At 45.2% G+C, this 18,513-nt stretch overlaps 1 long non-coding RNA gene across 1 annotated transcript in view; it reads right to left on the reverse strand.

Annotated features, from left to right (window-relative positions):
• Positions 1 to 1,758: 1,758 nt before the first annotated feature.
• LOC119965853 overlaps positions 1,759 to 18,513 on the reverse strand; it is a 170,554-nt gene continuing 153,799 nt past the window's right edge. Inside the window, exons 2-3 of the long non-coding RNA XR_005460618.1 lie at positions 14,404 to 14,549; positions 1,759 to 1,781 (exon numbers count right to left, since the gene is read on the reverse strand). This is a non-coding gene — a long non-coding RNA (uncharacterized LOC119965853). The remainder of the gene's footprint in view (positions 1,782 to 14,403; positions 14,550 to 18,513) is intronic.

Consider the following 18,513-nt stretch of genomic DNA (forward strand, 5'->3'; position numbering starts at 1 on the left):
ATGCCTGCTAACCATTCTGAGACTTCCTGGACCCTGGCATCAGGGAGGCAACATACCATCCTGGAGTCTCTTTCACGTCCACAGAAGCGCCTATCTGTGCCCCGGACTATAGAGTCCCCTATGACTCTTGCTCTTCTGCACTTTGACCCTCCCCTCTGAACATCAGAGCCAGCCGTGGTGCCACTGCTCTGGCTGCTGCTGTTTTCCCCTGATAGTATCCAAAGCGGTATACCTGTTCGAGAGGGAGACAACCGCAGGGGATTCCTGCACTGACTGCCTGCCCCTTCTGGGAGTCACCCATTTCTCTGCCTGCACCTTGGGTGTGACCACATTTATATAACTGCTATCTATGACGCTTTCCGCCACCTGCATGCTCCTAAGTACATCCAACTGCTGCTCCAACCGAACCATGCAGAGTGTGAGGAGCTCCAGTTCAGTGCGCTTTCTGCAGATGAAGCCATCCGGGACGCTGGAAGCCTCCTGGACCTGCCACATCTCACAGTCAGAGCACTGCACCCGTCTAATTGACATTGCATTAATTAATTAGTAAACTAAATGAAAAATGTTTTTTTTTAAAGTTACTGTTAACTATATGTTTCCTAGCACTAGATTTCGACTATAAATGTAAATGCTAAGAACTCTCCGATCTCTGGCTTAGATACCCCTCTAAATTATGATTAAGTAATTAATTAAGTATGTTTAATTAGTTTAACAATGTTAAATTTTTAGATTTAGTGCAGATTCCCTATCAGCCAATCAGGTCACAGTTTTCCTGTGATGTCACTTTTCAGTCCCCCCCCCCCCCCCCAAGTTGGATCACTTGGAATAGCATAATATCTATCTTTTACCTGCTCCCAAATTGCTCCCCGGCTCTCTCTCTCACTCCTGAAAATGAAGGCCGCCGGAACCTGGGGGTAAGATTTTATCTCACCTACCTTCCCAGGGTGCTCCCTGGTTTTTTCCCTGCTTCCCGAAATGCACTCTGGACCTCTCCCTGTTGATTAGCAGTTACAAAGCCAAACAAAGGAAACAGAACAAAAAGGGAAACAGCACCTCCTCCCACTCCGCGCCGAATTACCACACTGCCCAAATTAACAAATTCCAATTCCCACTCTGGCTGTGTCTCACTCACTCAGAATGTGTCTCCTTCACCTGCGCAAAGCAGATACGACTGGAAAAACATCACCACGGAGGCGATAATAGAACAATGTATATTGGTTGTAGTCTTGAGTTAGTGCAGGCATTGGGGAAGGGTTCAAATTTAATACCGTGCACATCATGACATTTCAACTAGTGGTGAGATCAATTCAACATGGGTGAATGTCGAGTGCTCAATGGCAGTGTGATATCTAATGTTGTCACCAAGGTCTGTGGGACTCTCTTGGGCCCTCCTCCTCACCCCTGACACCTAATGCATGAACCACCCAGGGACACGGTGGCACAGTGGTGAGCACCACTGCCTCACAGCACCAGGGACCCGGGCACAGGCGACTGCCTGTGTGGAGTGTGCACTTTCTCCCTGTATGCGCGTGGGTCTCCTCTGTGGGTGCTCCCAAAGACGTGCAGATTAGGTGGGATTAAAGGCATAGGGTGGGGAAATGGGCCTGGGTAAGGTGCTGTTTCGGAGGTTCGGTGCAGACCTGATGGATCGAATGGCCTCCTTCTGCACTGTAGGGATTCTATGATGCCCAAGGTGGCCCACTTAACTGTGGTCAGGGTGACTATGGCTGGAGGTCCACCCAGTGTTTCTGCCTCTCCCTGGCGTTGCTCATGCTATTCTCCTGCAATGAGAGAAAACAGAAAGTTATGAGTGTGAGAAGTGGATTGTTTATTGAAGATTAAATGAGCCTGTAAATCCATCCAGCATGCCCATGGCAGGTAGCAGGAGCGGCGGAGTTTGCTGGTCAGCCAGACTGCAGAAGGCAATGGCAAACCACAATTGGGGCAATGGCAAACCACAACACTAAGGGCCTAATCAGGGATTATTAAATCTTTTTGACACTAGTTTCATAGAATTTACAGTGCTGAAGGAGGCCATTCAGCCCATCGAGTCTGCAACGGCCCTTGGAAAGAGACCCCCACCCAAGCCCACACCTCCACCCTATCCCCACTTAACCTTTTTGGACACTAAGGGCAATTTAGCATGGCCAATCCACCTAACCTGCACATCTTGAACTGTGGGAGGAAACCGGAGCACTCGGAGGAAACCCACACGCACACGGGGAGAACGTGCAGACTCGGCACAGACAGTGACCCAAGTCGGGAATCAAACCTGGGACCCTGGAGCTGTGAAGCAACCGTGCTAACCACTGTGCTACTGGGCTGCCCTACACTACATTCAGGTCAGCAAACCTGGAAATTGGAAGCAAATGTTTTGACTGACTTGAAAGGCCACAGCAAAGACGGCCAATAAGACAATCAGGTTCCTGATCTACCACTGGTCTCACCACTGTGTGGAGGTTCGTTTAGTTAAAACCCACTCCACTGACTCCCCACTTTGAATGTGGACGCATTTTAGATTTCCACTCGTTGGCAAATACCATTTTAAATTATTTATTCAACATCAACACAAAACAAAAAGAAAATCTCATTTAGTAGCGACACCATTTTTCAGTTACACTGTTAACTTCTTCTGAACATTGCCACAACGATGGTTGCTAAGTGCTTGTTAATGTGTCATTATCAGTTAACCAGGTCGACACCAGATTTTGTCCACACTCGTGAATTTGCTCCTGGAAGTAAAGGAGTTAATGTACATTAATTTGTTAACCTGTTTCCTGTGGTTTATTTTGCTTGATCAATATTAGCGAAGCAACAATTAACAGGCAATGGGCAAATTAACTCAGTATTTTATTGATTTGCATATTGCTGTAATTTTTTATAAATGAAACTAGCATTTAGCACCAGTGGGAGCAGTCAACCCGCCATTGGTGACAGAGCGCAAGGTTGCTTGAGAAAAATGTCACAGACTAGTCCTTCAGTAGACATAGTTACATCAATGTGATGACAGTGCCCTGAACTTCCTCAGATACCTGTCGCCTCATGACTTTGCTGGAAGTGAGGTGGAAACGCAAAGAGCTAACAGAATCTCTGGGGAAATGCAGAGACCAAATCTGATCATAGATCATAGAATTTACAGTGCAGAAGGAGGCCATTTGGCCCATCGGGTCTGCACCAGCTCTTGGAAAGAGCACCCCACCCAAGGTCAGCACCTCCACCCTATCCCTATAACCCAGTAACCCCACCCAATACTAAGGACAATTTTGGACACTAAGGGCAATTTATCATGGCAAATCCACCTAACCTGCACATCTTTGGACTGTGGGAGGGAACCGGAGCACCCGGAGGAAACCCACGCAGACACGGGGAGAACGTGCAGACTCCGCACAGACAGTGACCCAAGCCGGAATCTAACCTGGGACCCTGGAGCTGTGAAGCAATTGTGCTAACCACAATGCTACCGTGCTGCCCTGATGATTCCAACCAAGGTGAGGTTGAAGTGCAAGGACGGTAGACATTGCCCCAGGAGACGCAAGTACATGGGGAATGAACTCTCCACACGTACAAAGTGTCTGCTCTGTTGAAAGTGACTTGACTGTGAGTCAATGAGTTCAGGGGCCGCTCTGATTGAGAATGCTCCCCTGATTAAAATGTAGGCCCTGAAAGAGATTGAGGGTCATGATTGCTTGAAATATTTGAAACGCGGCGGTCGTGGTGAAGAAAATTTAAGTGCCTGTCATCAGCCTGTCCCTGGTTTTCCGCAGACCGTCCATCTCCAGAGCGGCAGCAGAGCACAGAACTGGATTTCCCTGGACACCCACTAAGTGATGTGTCAAGAAGAGTTAAAACGATCATGTACGTACATGGCTGCAATGGCTTTGCTCTGTCACAGACCTGGGTCCAGCACTATTCCTCATCCACTCCAGTGAAACCCAGCTGAAAATGTTGGTAAAATGTGAAAGGGGAGCGACAGTAATTTGGCAAATGGAATCCATGTCCCTCTTCCTGCTGACCATTGTGCCACGGGGAATGGGGAATTCCCAGAGTCAAAAGTCAGGAAAATCAGCCCCGCAATATCTCCCACCTTCTCTTAAAAGGGCCATATCAATGAAGAGAGATTTGTCAGTTGGGTCTAAACTTTGGGTTCGCAAAGATCATCTATTTAAACTCCAGCTTTTAAATGTGTTACAGAATGCTTATGGTGCGGCAAATCAAGCCAATCGACATCAGCACACTGATTTAGTATGACAGCGCTGTTACACTCTTGATAACCTCACTCACTGCATTGATTTTAGACTTTTAATTACATTCCCCGTATCACTCAGCATAAATAATCTGGCAGCAATTACCTGTCACTCTGAGTTGAGACTATTTTCTGAAACAATGTAGCTCTGTCTTAAACAATTGAGCAAGTTTGCAAAAGTTCAATTTTCAAAGAAAGCTGATTATAAAGTGAAAGAATGACTATGCTGGCAATCAGCAAGATGGCAAAGGTCTCTCCACATTTTCTGAAGGTATGCAGCTATGAATGAACAATCCTGCTTCACTCACATCGAAGTAAGCTTCATAGTCTCAAGTGAGTTAATTATTGCTCTTAACATTAGCAAAATTGGCAACATTCTCACTGCCCCATCTCCCCACTCCAAGTCCTTGAAGTTCAAAGTTCAGGCAGTTTGGAGGCTTTATGACTCTCCCATGTCCTGTTCGCCGTTCTGCCGGGGGAGTGGTAGGCTCTGGTGTTGCTTGTTCTTGGTGTTGGCTTGGAAGTTGGACTGATGTTTGGGTGTGGGGTCATCTGTTTCTTCTGTTGTTTGTTAGACTGGTCAGTCTGGCTGGTTTGGTGATGCATGGTTGTTGTTACCCTTGATTATTTCTTGACAGCTGGACAAAAATGGTATTGTTCCAATTGATGGCCTTTTTTCTGTTTTCTTTCCCATTTAGGCCGGCTGGAAGCTCTCTGAGGTTGAGGGAGAGCATACCTGTGGCAAGAGGAAGATGGGGTAGTATGTCCATCTCTGATTTCAGTAGTTGAGGGTGCACAACTGCTACCAGATTCACCACTTGTGGTTTTGGCAGACTGGTTGGAAGTTCCTGTGTGTGCAGAGGTTGGTACAACTATCGACTAGACCATTGGAGATAAAGGCTCCTCAGAATGTTGATCCTTCTCTGGTACCGCTTCCACTGGAGGTGCTCTGGTAATCTCGTATGCAATAGGCTGGTCTGACTTCCCAGGATCTGGAATGACGATGGACAAAGTTGCTCCATAAAAAGAGAAGAGAGACCACAGATAAACTAAGAGCCTGAATACTCTTTAGTGTTTGAGGACTCAGGACCGTGCTGTTGTGGCCAGCTGGCGTCAGTGGTAGTCTTGACATCTTTTGGCATGTGGAGTCAATTGATGGCAGTGCAGGTATCTCTGCTCAGGAGAGAGAAAAGTTGATTTTTGATGACGTGCATCAGCTCAAAGAATTATTTGTCACCATACCTCAGTGATTCCGTAAACATGCCGGGATGACCCGGAGTTAGACTCCCCTGCTCCATACAATAGGCTGTCCAGCATTGAACTCCAAAGGTCTCTCCTGCCAGAACATGAATCTAATTTAAAATTTAGCAGGTAACCATTTACTAGGATAACAGCATTCCCAAATGAAGAACCACATTCTCCAATGTTCCCCAGGAAGAATGGTTGTGCATATCCCGGATCTTCGGTTTTGACCTTGTATATGACCGTTGGGATACCTGAGTGGTACTGGGGTTTTGGATTGCATAGTTTACCAATGTGGCCCTGTTGGTGGAAGAATTGAGCAGAACTCGCAGGACATTTCTCTTTCCTGTGAGGGCGCTTCGTACAGCAACGTTGACAAGGTCACTCTGCTGAGTAGTTCAATTATTATTTTCCTTGACTTGGGTGGTCCTACATGTTTGTGACTTGCCATGGTGGACTGTGGGTCGGTTTCATAAAAATCGTAGAAATTACAGTGCAGAAGGAGGCCATTCGGCTCATTAAGTTTACACCAGCCCCTGAGAGAGCACCGTACCTAAACCCACACCTCCACCCTATCCCTGTAACACAGCAACCCCACCTATCTTTTAGACACTACAGGGCAATTTAGCGTGACCAATCCACCTAACCCGCACAGCTTTGGACTGTGGGAGGAAACCGGAGCACCTAGAGCAGGGGTGGGCAAACTTTTCCGTGCAAGGGCCACATTCAGAAATTCACAATTTTAAAGGGCCGCATAGTATATTAAGTAAAATAATTACTTCACCCGGTTATGATTCTGGACGCCTCATATAGAACATAGAACAGTACAGCACAGAACAGGCCCTTCGGCCCTCGACGTTGTGCCGAGCAATGATCACCCTACTCAAGTCAACGTATCCACCCTATACCAGTAGGTAACCCAACAGCCCCCCCCCCCCATTAACCTTAAAAAAAAATTTTAAATAAAGAAAAAAAAACATTTTTTTTTAATAATTTTTTTTTTAATGACTTGGTGGGCCGCATAAAGACCTTTGGCGGGCCGCATGCGGCCCGCGGGCCGTAGTTTGCCCACCCCTGACCTAGAGGAAACCCACGGAGATACAGGGAGAAAGTGCAGACTCCGCACAGACAGTGACCCAAGCCGGGAATTGAACCTGGGACCTTGGCACTGTGAAGCAACAGTACTAACCACTGTGCTACAATGAAGTGTTCTCTCTCCTGACGATGGTCCTATGTTGTTCCCATAACTCAGACAATCTAACTAGCTAGATCACCTCATTGAGGGTAAGATCATCTTTAGCGTGTAGGATGCCAGAGAGTGAATCATCTGGAACACCTACCACGATTCAATCCCAGTGGAGCTGAAAGTAGGAAATTTGCAATGAGAGATTATTATTTTTAATATTTTTGGGGTTTGTTGTATTATTCTGTGAAGCGGACGTATGGGACTGTGTGTGTCTGTGTATGAAAATTATTTAACTGAACTGAAGACAGATTGTCTGAAAGGTTTAGAAAATCCAAGGAGTGGCAATCTTAAAGGCATGCATTTGAAGTAGATATGCCCAAGTGAATTTTCTAGTGGGTAGCAATTTGCATTATGAGATAAGCAAGGGTTTGGATTTTCAGCTGGTACATTTCAATGGGAAGTTTAAGGGTTCAAAACTTGGAAGAGGTCATAAATATACAATGCATAAAATTGAATTTTATTTGCCTTAAAAGTGGGACAATAGGGAGAACATGAAAGATGTTTATATTTCGGCAAAGTTAAGTTCAAAGAAGTGCTAAGGGCAATTGAATAGAAGATGAAAGGCAAAAATAATACTTAAGAAGAGAGGCTGAGAGCTTTGTGGCAGTGACTATGTGTGACGTCCTGGGGTACAGCTCTGCGCTGGAAGCATTCCACCCAGTCAAGCAAAAGAAGTGTCTGTTTTTAGAAAGCAGGATTTTGTTTTGAGGTTTCTTCAGCAGAGTGGAATTGAGAAGAGAAGTCCTGTGATATACCTTCCCTACTGCCAAAAGTGGGTTGCCTTGTGGTAATATTAATGGAATTTTGTAGTTAAACATCTATAAGTGACTGGCCTAGAGGTATTTCCCCATGTGTCTAACCAAGTGAGGTTCTATGAAGCAACTTTTTAACTGTGTAAATGTAGTTTTGTGTGCTTAATTTTTCTTTTCTTTTGTTAATAAATGTTTTAGTTTAATGTTGAAAAACCCAAAGGAACATGTGGCTTCTGAATTCAGTGAACTTTTCTTTTCTCATTGTCAGAATACAAAAAAAATAATGGGTTGTGGTACGTGGGCTAAGTTTCCTTCTGGGATTTGCTTAGTGCGGCATTTAACTTCTGCTGGAACATTAATTGCAATCCATTTTTATAGTTTTAATAAGGTCTAGGTACAGCCATAAGAGGTTTCAGGCTTCCAAGATGGCAACACTGTGAACAAAGGATCTTCCCATGCTTCCTGTATTTTGTCGAGCTTTCCAAAATGGCAGCGTCGTGTTTCTGCCTGAAGAAGAAAGGGCCGCAATGGTGGCATAGGTCACCTGGCTGCTGAGTTCATTCATTCAGCGGAATCATGTTACAAGTCGGGACTCTACTGCAGGCTTGCTATTTCTGAACATTGGAGGGACGCAAAGGTATCCAGAATGGACAAAATCTATTATTAATTATTATTTTTTTGTGTCACACTTGGATGCCAATTGTTGAGACTCGGAGCAGTTGCTTTCAAACTGCGCGTCTGACTGAATAACATAGATGTGGTTTCTCAGGACCAATTGCTCTGAAGTTAAAATTTTTATCTCACCCTTGCAGGTTATGAGCTCCACAAAGGAGGATGCAGTGCAGTTTTCTGCTTGAGTAAAATGTCGAACTTTTCTTGTCTGCTTCAAACTCTTTTCTTCCTGGAGCTTTTCCTTTATCATTTTTTCTGGTGAGTTTTCTGAGCATCTGTAACTTCAGTTAGGCATTAGGTTCAGTGCAGGATCCCTTGAAGGTCTTTTTCCTTACCTTTTCCATTGTGGCGGGACCCACTGCGAATGATTCAGTGGCCCAGCCAGATATTCATTAGCGAGACTGGACAATCCCGACATTGGCTGTCCTGATTGAACTCCCATCTGCCATTTCCCTGCCCAACTCTCCAATCTATCTATATCCTGCTGTACTCGGACAGTCCCCTTCACTATCTGCAACTTCACTCATCTTAGTGTCATCTGAAAACTTGCTCATAAGACCATCTACATTTTATATATATTACAAACAACAGTGGTCCGATCGCTGATCCCTGTGGCACACCACTAGTTATAGATCTCCATTCTGAAACACTCCCTTCCACTACTACTCTCTGTCGTGCCCACTATATAACCTTCTCAGTAGCTTTTTTGCTTGAAGGAAGTTGATTAAAATGAAGGATGCTGTCAAAAAAAGGATGTTGTCCAGCATGAGTGCTCAACATGCTTCTTGCTGTTTCGGCTTGTTGTCGTATGAATATTGGAAACACACAGTGTGATTTTTAGATTTGGTGGATCCACTCCAGCATCTCTCAAAGTAAAGGTTTAATTGTTTTGGAATCTTTGGAACTCTACACCTGAAAAGGCAGTGGAGACAGTCTTTGAATATTTTTAAGGCAGAAGTAGATATATTCTTGATAAGCAAGAGGGTGAAAGGTTATGGGAGTGTGGGTAAGTGGGAATGTAGAGTTGTGGTTGCAATCTGATTAGCGATAATCTTATTCAATGGTGGAGCAGGTTTGAGGAGTCAACCAGCCTACACCTGTTCCTAATTTGCATGTTCATATATTGTGGTGTAGTGATGGGGGTTGGTTTAGCGCTAGAGGGCTGGTTTAGCACAGGGCTAAATAGCTGGCTTTTAAAGCAGACCAAGACAGGCCAGCAGCGCGGTTCAATTCCCGCACCAGCCTCCCTGGACAGCCGCCGGAATGTGGCGATGAGGGGCTTTTCACAGTAACTTTATTTTAAGCCTACTTGTGACAATAAGCGATTTTCATTTTCATTTCATTTCATTCTTCTCTCCTTAAATTGGACAGAGGTGTCTCGCTAGACTCCAACTCAGCGATTTAAGGTAAATACTGCATTAAATATTGATGGATATCTTAAATATTTCTATGTAACATTAATAAGACTTGGATTCTCCAATCAAAACTAGATTATACTTCTTTATACATTCTTATCAAAGAACAAAGAACAAAGAAAGGTACAGCACAGGAACAGGCCCTTCGGCCCTCCAAGCCTGCGCCGACCATGCTGCCCGTCTAAACTAAAATCTTCTACGCCTCCAGGATCCGTATCCCTCTATTCCCTTCCTATTCATGTATTTGTCAAGATGTCCCTTAAACATCACTATCGTCCCTACTTCCACCACCTCCTCCGGCAGCGAGTTCCAGGCACATTGAAAACAGCGCGAGAGGAGAGACAGCTGGGAGACGCAGTGGTTGCTGGTTAAGTGTTTTATTTTTACCTGTATTTAAGTTGGGCGGTGACCTAACCTAAGGGGGTGAGTGAATATCAGGTAAGCTCTTTCTTTCTTTTTCCTGTTTTTACCGCAAGTTATCTAGGGGGGATGGCAGGGAAGGCAGTGCAATGTTCCTCCTGCAGAATGTTTGAGGTGAGGGACGCCATCAGTGTCCCTGCTGATTTCACCTGCGGGAAGTGCACTCATCTCCAGCTCCTCAGAGACCGGGTTAGGGAACTGGAGATCGAGCTGGTTGAACTTCGGATCATTCGGTAGGCAGAGGTGGTCATAGATAGTAGCTTCAGGGCTGTAGTTACTCCGAAGAATGAAGATAAATGAGTGACAGTGAGAGGGGCTGGGAGGAAGCAGTCAGTACAGGGATCCCCTGTGGTCATTCCCCTTGGTAACAAGTATACCCCTTTGGATACTGGTGGGGGGGAGGCCTTACCAGGGGTAAACCACGGTGACGGGATCTCCAGCACTGAGTCCCACCCCGTGGCTCAGCAGGGAAGGGGGGAGAGCAGGAGAGCAATAGTTATTGGGGACTCGATAGTTAGAGGGACAGATAGACGGTTCTGTGGCAATGGAAGAGACTCACGGATGGTAAGTTGCCTCGCGTGTGCCAGGGTCCGTGTCGTCTCGGACCGTGTTTTCAGAATCCTTAAGGGGGAGGGAGGAACAGTCACAAGCCGTGGTACACATCGGTACCAATGACATAGGTAAGAGTAGGGACGGGGATTTAAAACAGGAATTTAGGGAGCTGGGGTGGAAGCTGAGAGCCAGGACAACCCATGTTGTCATCTCTGGTTTGCTGCCTGTGCCACGTGCTAGCGAGTTGAGGAACAGGAAGAGAGTGCAGATAAACACATGGCTGCAGGGATGTTGCAGGAGGGAGAGTTTCAGTTACGTGGATAATTGGAGCACATTCCGGGGAAGGTGGGGCCTGGACAAACTGGACGGTTTGCACCTGAACCAGAGGGGCACCAATATCCTGGGAGGAAAATTTGCTACGGCTCTTCGGGCGGGGGGTTGAAACTAATTTGTCTGGGGGATGGGAAAACGATCTGTAGTCCAGAAGCCAATGTTGAGAGTAGTGAGGTACTGGAGGGTATCAAGGTCGCAGGAGTGTACTGGCAGGCAGGAAGGTGGGTTGAAGTGTGTCTACTTTAATGCAAGGAGCATCCAGAATAAGGTAAGTTAACTTGGAGCGTGGATTGGTACTTGGGGCTACGATGTTGTAACCTTTACGGAGATATGGTTAGAACAGGGACAGGAATGGTTGTTGGAAGTTCTGGGATATAGATGTTTCAGTAAGAGTAGGGAAGGTGGTAAAAGAGGTGGAGGAGTAGCATTGTTAATCAAGGATAGTTTAACGGCTGCAGAAAGGCATTTCAAGGGGGATCTGCCTACTGAGGTAATATGGGCTGAAGTTAGAAATAGGACAGGAGTGGTCACATTGTTTGGAGTTTTCTATAGGCCCCCAAATAGTAATAGAGATGTGGAGGAAGAAATTGCAAAGCAGATTATGAATAGGTGTGGAGGTCTCAGAGTAGTTGTCATGGGTGACTTTAACTTTCCAAATATTGATTGGAACTTCTATAGGTCGAACAGTTTGGACAGGCAAGTTTTTGTACAGTATATGCAGGAGGGTTTCCTGACACAATATGTGGATAGGCCCACAAGAGGTGGGACCACATTGAATTTGGTACTGGGTAATGAACCGGGCCAAGTGTTAGATTTGTTTGTGGGAGAGCACTTTGGAGATAGTGACCACAATTCGGTGTCTTTCACTATTGAAATGGAGAGGGATAGGGCCATACGGCAGGGCAAGGTTTATAATTGGGGGAGGGGTAATTATGATGCGATTAGGCAAGAGTTAGGGAGCATAAGATGGGAACAGAAACTGTCAGGGAAAGGCACAAATGAAAAGTGGAGCATGGACAAGGAACAAATACTGTGTGTCCTTGATAGGTATGTCCCTGTCAGGCAGGGAGGAAATGGCCCTGTGAGGGAACTATGGTTCACAAAAGAGGTTGAATGTCTTGTCAAGAGGAAAAAGGAAGCGTATGTAAGGATGAGAAAACAAGGTTCAGTTGGGTCGCTTGAGGGTTACAAGGTAGCAAGGAATTAGCTAAAAAGAGGGCTTAGGAGAGCTAGGAGGGGGCATGAGAAGTCCTTGGTGGGTCGGATCAAGGAAAACCCCAAGGCTTTTTACTCTTATGTAAGAAATAAAAGAATGACCAGGGTGAGGTTAGGGCCGGTCAAGGACATTAGTGGAAACTTGTGCATGGAGCCAGAAGAAATAGGAGAGGCGTTGAATGAATACTTTTCTTCAGTATTCACCGAGGAGAGGGGCTATGTTTTTGAGGATGAGAGTGTGATACAGGAGGGTAGGCTGGAGAAGGTAGATGTTCTGAGGGAAGCTGTATTAGCAATTTTGAAAAACCCGAGGGTCGACAAGTCCCCTGGGCCAGATGGGATATATCCTAGGATTCTTTGGGAGGCAAGGGATGAGATTGCAGAGCCTTTGGCTTTGATCTTTAGGTCCTCACTGTCCACGGGGATAGTGCCAGAGGACTGGAGAGTGGCGAATGTTGTTCCTCCCTTCAAGAAAGGGAATAGAAATGACCCTAGGAATTATAGGCCGGTTAGTCTTACTTTGGTGGTCAATAAGTTAATGGAAAGGGTCCTGAGGGATAAGGTTAATGACCATTTGGAATGATGCAGCTTAATCCAGGATAGTCAACATGCATTTGTGAAGGGTAAGTCTTGCCTCCAAAATTTGATTAAATTCTTTGAGGAGGTAACTAAGTGTGTAGATGAAGGTAGAGCAGTTGATGTCGTATACATGGATTTCAGTAAGACGTTTGATAAGGTTCCCCATGGTCGGCTCATGAAGAAAGTAAGGAGGTGTGGGATAGAGGGAAATTTGGCTAATTGGATAAGTAACTGGCTATCACATAGAAGACAGAGGGTGGTGGTGGATGGAAAATTTTCAGACTGGAGACTAGTTACCAGCGGTGTACCACAGGGATCAGTGCTGGGTCCTCTGCTATTTGTGATTTTTATAAATGACTTGGAGGAGGGGGCTGAAAGGTGGGTCAGTAAATTTGCTGATGACACCAAGGCCAGCAGCACGGTTCGATTCCCGTACCAGCCTCCCCGGACAGGCGCCGGAATGTGGCGACTAGGGGTTTTTCACAGTAACTTAATTGAAGCCGACTCGTGACAATAAGCGATTTTCATTTTTCAAGATTGGTGGAGTAGTGGATGAGGTGGAAGGCTGTTGTAGGCTGCAAAGATACATTGATAGGATGCAGAGCTGGGCCGAAAAATGGCAGATGGAGTTTAAACCTGATAAGTACGAAGTGATTCATTTTGGTAGGACAAATTTGAATGTGGATTACAGGGTCAATGGCAGGGCTCTGAGGAATGTGGATGAACAGAGAGATCTTGGGGTTCATGTCCACAGATCTCTGAAGGTTGCCACTCAAGTGGACAGAGCCGTGAAGAAGGCCTAAAGTGTGTTCGTGATTATTAACAAGTTTATAAGATGATGAGAGGGATAGATAAAGTGGACAATCAGAGACTATTTCCTCGGGTGGATATAGCTGTTACAAGGGGACATAACTATAAGGGGGCTTGAGTTTAAGAGCCGTGGGGTTATGCTGCAACTGTACAGGACCCTTGTTAGACCACATCTGGAGTATTGTGTGCAGTTCTGGTCACCTCATTATAGGGAGGATGTGGAAGCATTGGAAAGGGTGCAAAGGAGATTTACCAGGATGCTGCCTGGATTGGTGGGTAGGTCTTATGAGGAAAGGTTGAGGGAGCTAGGGCTTTTCTCATTGGAGAGAAGGAGGATGAGAGGCGACTTAATAGAGGTTTATAAGATGATAAGGGGGATAGATAGAGTGGACGATCAGAGACTATTTCCTCAGCTGGATATAGCTGTTACAAGGGGGCATAACTATAAGGTTCGGGGTGGGAGTTATAGGAGGGATGTCCGAGGTAGGTTCTTTACTCAGAGAGTGGCTAGTGTGGAATGGACTACCTGCTGTGATAGTGGAGTTGGACACTTTAGGAACTTTCAAGCGGTTATTGGATAGGCACATGGAGCACACCAGAATGATAGGGAGTGGGATAGCTTGATCTTGGTTTCGGACAAAGCTCGGCACAACATCGAGGGCCGAAGGGCCTGTTCTGTGCTGTACTGTTCTATGTTCACCCACGTATTTATTTTCCTACAATTGTCAATTTGCGACTGAACTACCATCAAAAGTGAATTGCATGTTCTGTCTTTAATAAACACCTATATAATTTAGAAAATACATTGTCTCAAATAGTGTTCTACATCCTAATTCAAAAAAACATCTTTGTACACCCTTCAGGGGCGAGGTACATTATTGAAAAGAGATGCCCGGATGTTTATAATATCTGGGTTGTCATTACCTTTTATGAAACTTGTTAGAAAGGCTTTCTCGTGGTTCCATTTCTTCGGGGAGCATTAGCTTAGTTCTTCAGACCCATTTAAATGTGTGTGCGACCTGTCTTTCTTAACCTTGCATGAGAACGATCATCCGATAAGTAAACCTGATCTGGAATAGTCCAAGAAAGAGGCAAGGATTATAATATACTTCAGTTTTATGATGTTAGTCATTGTTTTATCACTAGGTTGGATAAATGAAAGCAGTCATCAGTTGGGGAATTATCCCCATATGTGCACACATTCTCAATAATTTATGGTTAAACAGTCTAGCTTCTGCACTTTGTGCATTCTAATGTAAAAGGTTTAACACACTGCGGCTGGCCAGTTTCTCAGTTCCATGCCACCTCCAGGCCATTCTCCTGAAAACAGAAATTAGGAGGGGCGACAGGGTTACCCATCTGCAAAGGACGGGTAGCCATTTGAATTAAGTAAAGACCTATTGTTCAAGGCCAACCTGGATTTTCCTGTTGGGCTCCAGCTCCATGCACTGGGACAGCAGTCTTGATGCAGTTGCCCAGTGGCAGAGGGGAGTAGGGAGGCAGGCAGTGCTCGAGGAAGGATTGGAGGATCACCCATCTCCCCACCATGCCTATCAGGGTTAGCAGGAGCTGCAGCTATGTATGTAGCCGCAAGCTGCCCTGTAAAAAGGCTCTTCCACCCTCTTCCCCCCCCCTCCCCTTCCTACCTTTCCTGCCCCACCCACAGTGCTGCTAAATTTCTTGCTTTACTTCAAGTTTGAAAAGATTGGAGCCTCTCTCCAAGTACCCTCTATGTTTATAAGTTGGAAGGTCTCCTAACTGTTCTCCAGGTTTGATAGCCCGCCCTCTGGCCTTAATTGGACAGCCAGTCCCCCTCAACCATTAATTGGCCAATTGTAGGAAAATCACAGGCAAGTGTTTGTTTCCCGTACAGTGTAGATTTATGAGCCCCTTTTGAGACTGGCAACCGTGTACTAAAGCCCACATTCTACACAATGTTTTCAGAAGTCCCCATCAATTTACATACATAAAGTTATGATATACATAGAAACATACATAGCAAATAGAAGCAGGAGGAGGCCATTCGGCCCTTCGAGCTTGCTCCTCCATTCATTATGATCACAGCTGATCATTAAATTCAATACACTGATCCCGCCTTCCCCCCATATCCCTTGATCCCTTTTAGCCCCAAGAGCTATATCTAATTCCTGCTTGAAATTACACAACATTTTTGCCTCAACTACTTTCTGTGGTAGTGAATTCCACAGATTCACCCCTCTCTGGGTGAAGAAATGTTTCCTCGCCTCAGTCCTAATCCCTTATCCTCAAACTATGACTCCGAGTTCTGGACTCCCCCACCATCGGGAACATTCTTTCTGAATCTACCCTGTCTAATCTTGTTAGATAGTGAATAAATGTATGTTAAAAACATAAACATGTGTATGAGTGCCTCAGAACTTAACAAGGTCTGATCTTTGTTTTTGGAATGTGCATCAGTAAGCCCGATCACCACGCTACTGTGTGGAATAGCCTCACAACGTATCTTATGCTTCTCAACTTGCCCCAGAACTAGCTCATTTTGCCTTGCACCCTCATCCTTTTTGTCATTTCACTTCTCTTGCCTTCCATCCTATCTCAGATCTTCAGTGTTGTTCTTTCTTCATTCCCTTCATTCCTCTGTCTCTGTACTTGCTTAAAACCCCTCATGTTTTCAAGGGGCAGCACGGTAGCACAGTGGTTAGCACTGTGGCTTCACAGCACCAGGGTCCCAGTTTCGATTCCCTGGGTCACTGTCTGTACAGAGTCTGCACTTTCTCCCCATGTCTGCGTGGGTTTCCTCCGGGTGCTCCGGTTTCCTCCCACAGTCCAAAGACGTGCAGGTTAGGTGGATTGGCCAAGCCAAATTACCCTTAGTGTCCAAAAAGGTTAGGAGGGGTTATTAGGTTCGGGGGATAGGGTGGAAGTGAGGGCTTAAGTGGGTAGATGCAGACTCGATGGGCTGAATGGCCTCCTTCTGCACTGTATGTTCTATGTTCCTGATGAAAGGTCATCAACCTGAATCCTCTGTTTCTCTCTCCACTGATGCTGAGTATTTCCAGCAATATATTCATTCAGGAGATGTGGGCATCGTTAACTGGATGAGCATTTACTGACCATCCCTAATTGGCCTTGAGAAGGTGAAAGTGAGTTGTCTTCTGGAACCACTGCTGCCCCTGTGGTATAGGTAAATTCACAAAATTCAGCCTTTTGACCCAGCGACAGTGAAGGATCGAAAATATGTTTCTCAATAAGGATGGTGTGGGACTTGGAGAGGAACTTGCGGGTAGTGGCATTCCTATGTGACTGCTGCCCATGACCTTCTAGAAGGCAGTGGTGGTGGGTTTGGAAGATGCTGACTGAGGAGCCTTGGTTAGAAGCTGCAGTGCATCTTGTAGATGGCACACAGTACTGCCACTGTGCGTCGGTGGTGGAGGGAGTTAATGTTTGTGGATGGGGTGCAAATGAAGCGGGCTGCTTTGTCCTGGATGATGTTGGGCTTCTTGAATGTTATTGGAGCTTCACTCATTCAGGTTAGTGAAGGGAATTTCATCACACTCCTGACTTGCGCTTTGTAGATGGTAGACAGGCATTGCATTCTAATTTCTTTGTTTTTGTATATTATTTTTCTCAGGCTGATTTTCTGTTGGGGTTGGAAGTTCGATTAAATGTTTTGTGGTGAAGGTCTTTCTCCCATGGTATTCACTTGAGCACCATCTCTGCATGCATTTTACTTTGAAATGAAAAGAAAATCTATCACCGCAAATTCATTGCGAATTGATTTATTATTCTTTACATGTTAAATCCAAATGAAATGTATATAAAATATGTCATCATTTTGGATCATATTGAATATGTTTTGCCACTGCACATGAATCAAATTGTAATTGGCCAAGGAAAATGGCTGCTCCTTGTTGGAACATAAAATTGCAAAGAAATTGTGAAAAAAATAACTTGAGTTGACTTCCACAGTCCATCGCCAGCTTGTAACGCTCAAGCATGTAGAAAATGATTTGTTTGTATAAATTAATCCTATTTCAGGCAGAAGCTTCTAGTAAATTGGCTTTCATCCACCTCAGAGAAATTGTGAATTTGCCTTGAGTCTAAGGCTCTTCCTTCCGGGAAGAGAGGACAAGAAAGTGGACCTCAAACAAAAAAAAAAGAAAAGGTTAAAGTCCCATTGCTGCTTCATCAAGCAAACAGCCCGGCTTCAGTGCGGATGCAGAGAAATGGTGAGCGCTTCTAATTTTAAACAGAAACTTTGACACCCTTGCCTGCTGGTTCCGCTTTTCCAGGTTTTGGTGGCACTGATCGGCTTTTCACAGTCTGTCGCGCACCGTGGGAATTCTGAGCCACATCTCACATGATTGGGTTGCTGCAGAACTTCCCCTTCCACACGCACGAGCAAATATAATCGTTATTTCAATTTCAAGCCACATGAATACATGTACTGAGCAAATAGAAAGGAAAAGCAGCACAATGGATTCACTGCTGAGGGCCATGGGCACATTGCGGTGAAGTTCCCCATACAACGTGGGGAGTTTCCAAATCTTGGACGAGTTTGGAACAATCCCACCTTTCTACCCCTCTTGCCACCATCGTTCCATTCTGTTTATGCCTCTAGAATTGCATCTAATTATCCATTTATCCCATTTACCTTTCATGCTTTGATGCCATCCCCAATAACTTATTCATATATATCCTTCAGAAAATGTGCTGTCTAACCTCCCGAGATTCAACATTTTAAACTTGCATCTCCTGAGATATTCCAGGATCAGCTGTCTCTTTATAATTCCCACCTCAAGCTCTTCTGTATGTTTTATATACTTTTGGCAAATCTCATGCAGCCCGTGGATTTCGAACAAGCGTCAGCCGAGACATCCTTAATTCATACATAGTTATGTCTAGCCAATGAAATAGACTGTGTTATCTTGTTGCTTTTGTATCTCTGTAATCTTCCCCTGGAGAACAGCATAATTTGGTGCAAGGATTTGGAGGCTGATTAACAGTCTGACAAGTGTTTGTTGTTTTCATATTGCTGCAATCTTCTCCTCGACA

Source organism: Scyliorhinus canicula, chromosome 5 (assembly GCF_902713615.1).
Source record: "Scyliorhinus canicula chromosome 5, sScyCan1.1, whole genome shotgun sequence".
Classification (NCBI taxonomy): Eukaryota; Metazoa; Chordata; class Chondrichthyes; order Carcharhiniformes; family Scyliorhinidae; genus Scyliorhinus; species Scyliorhinus canicula.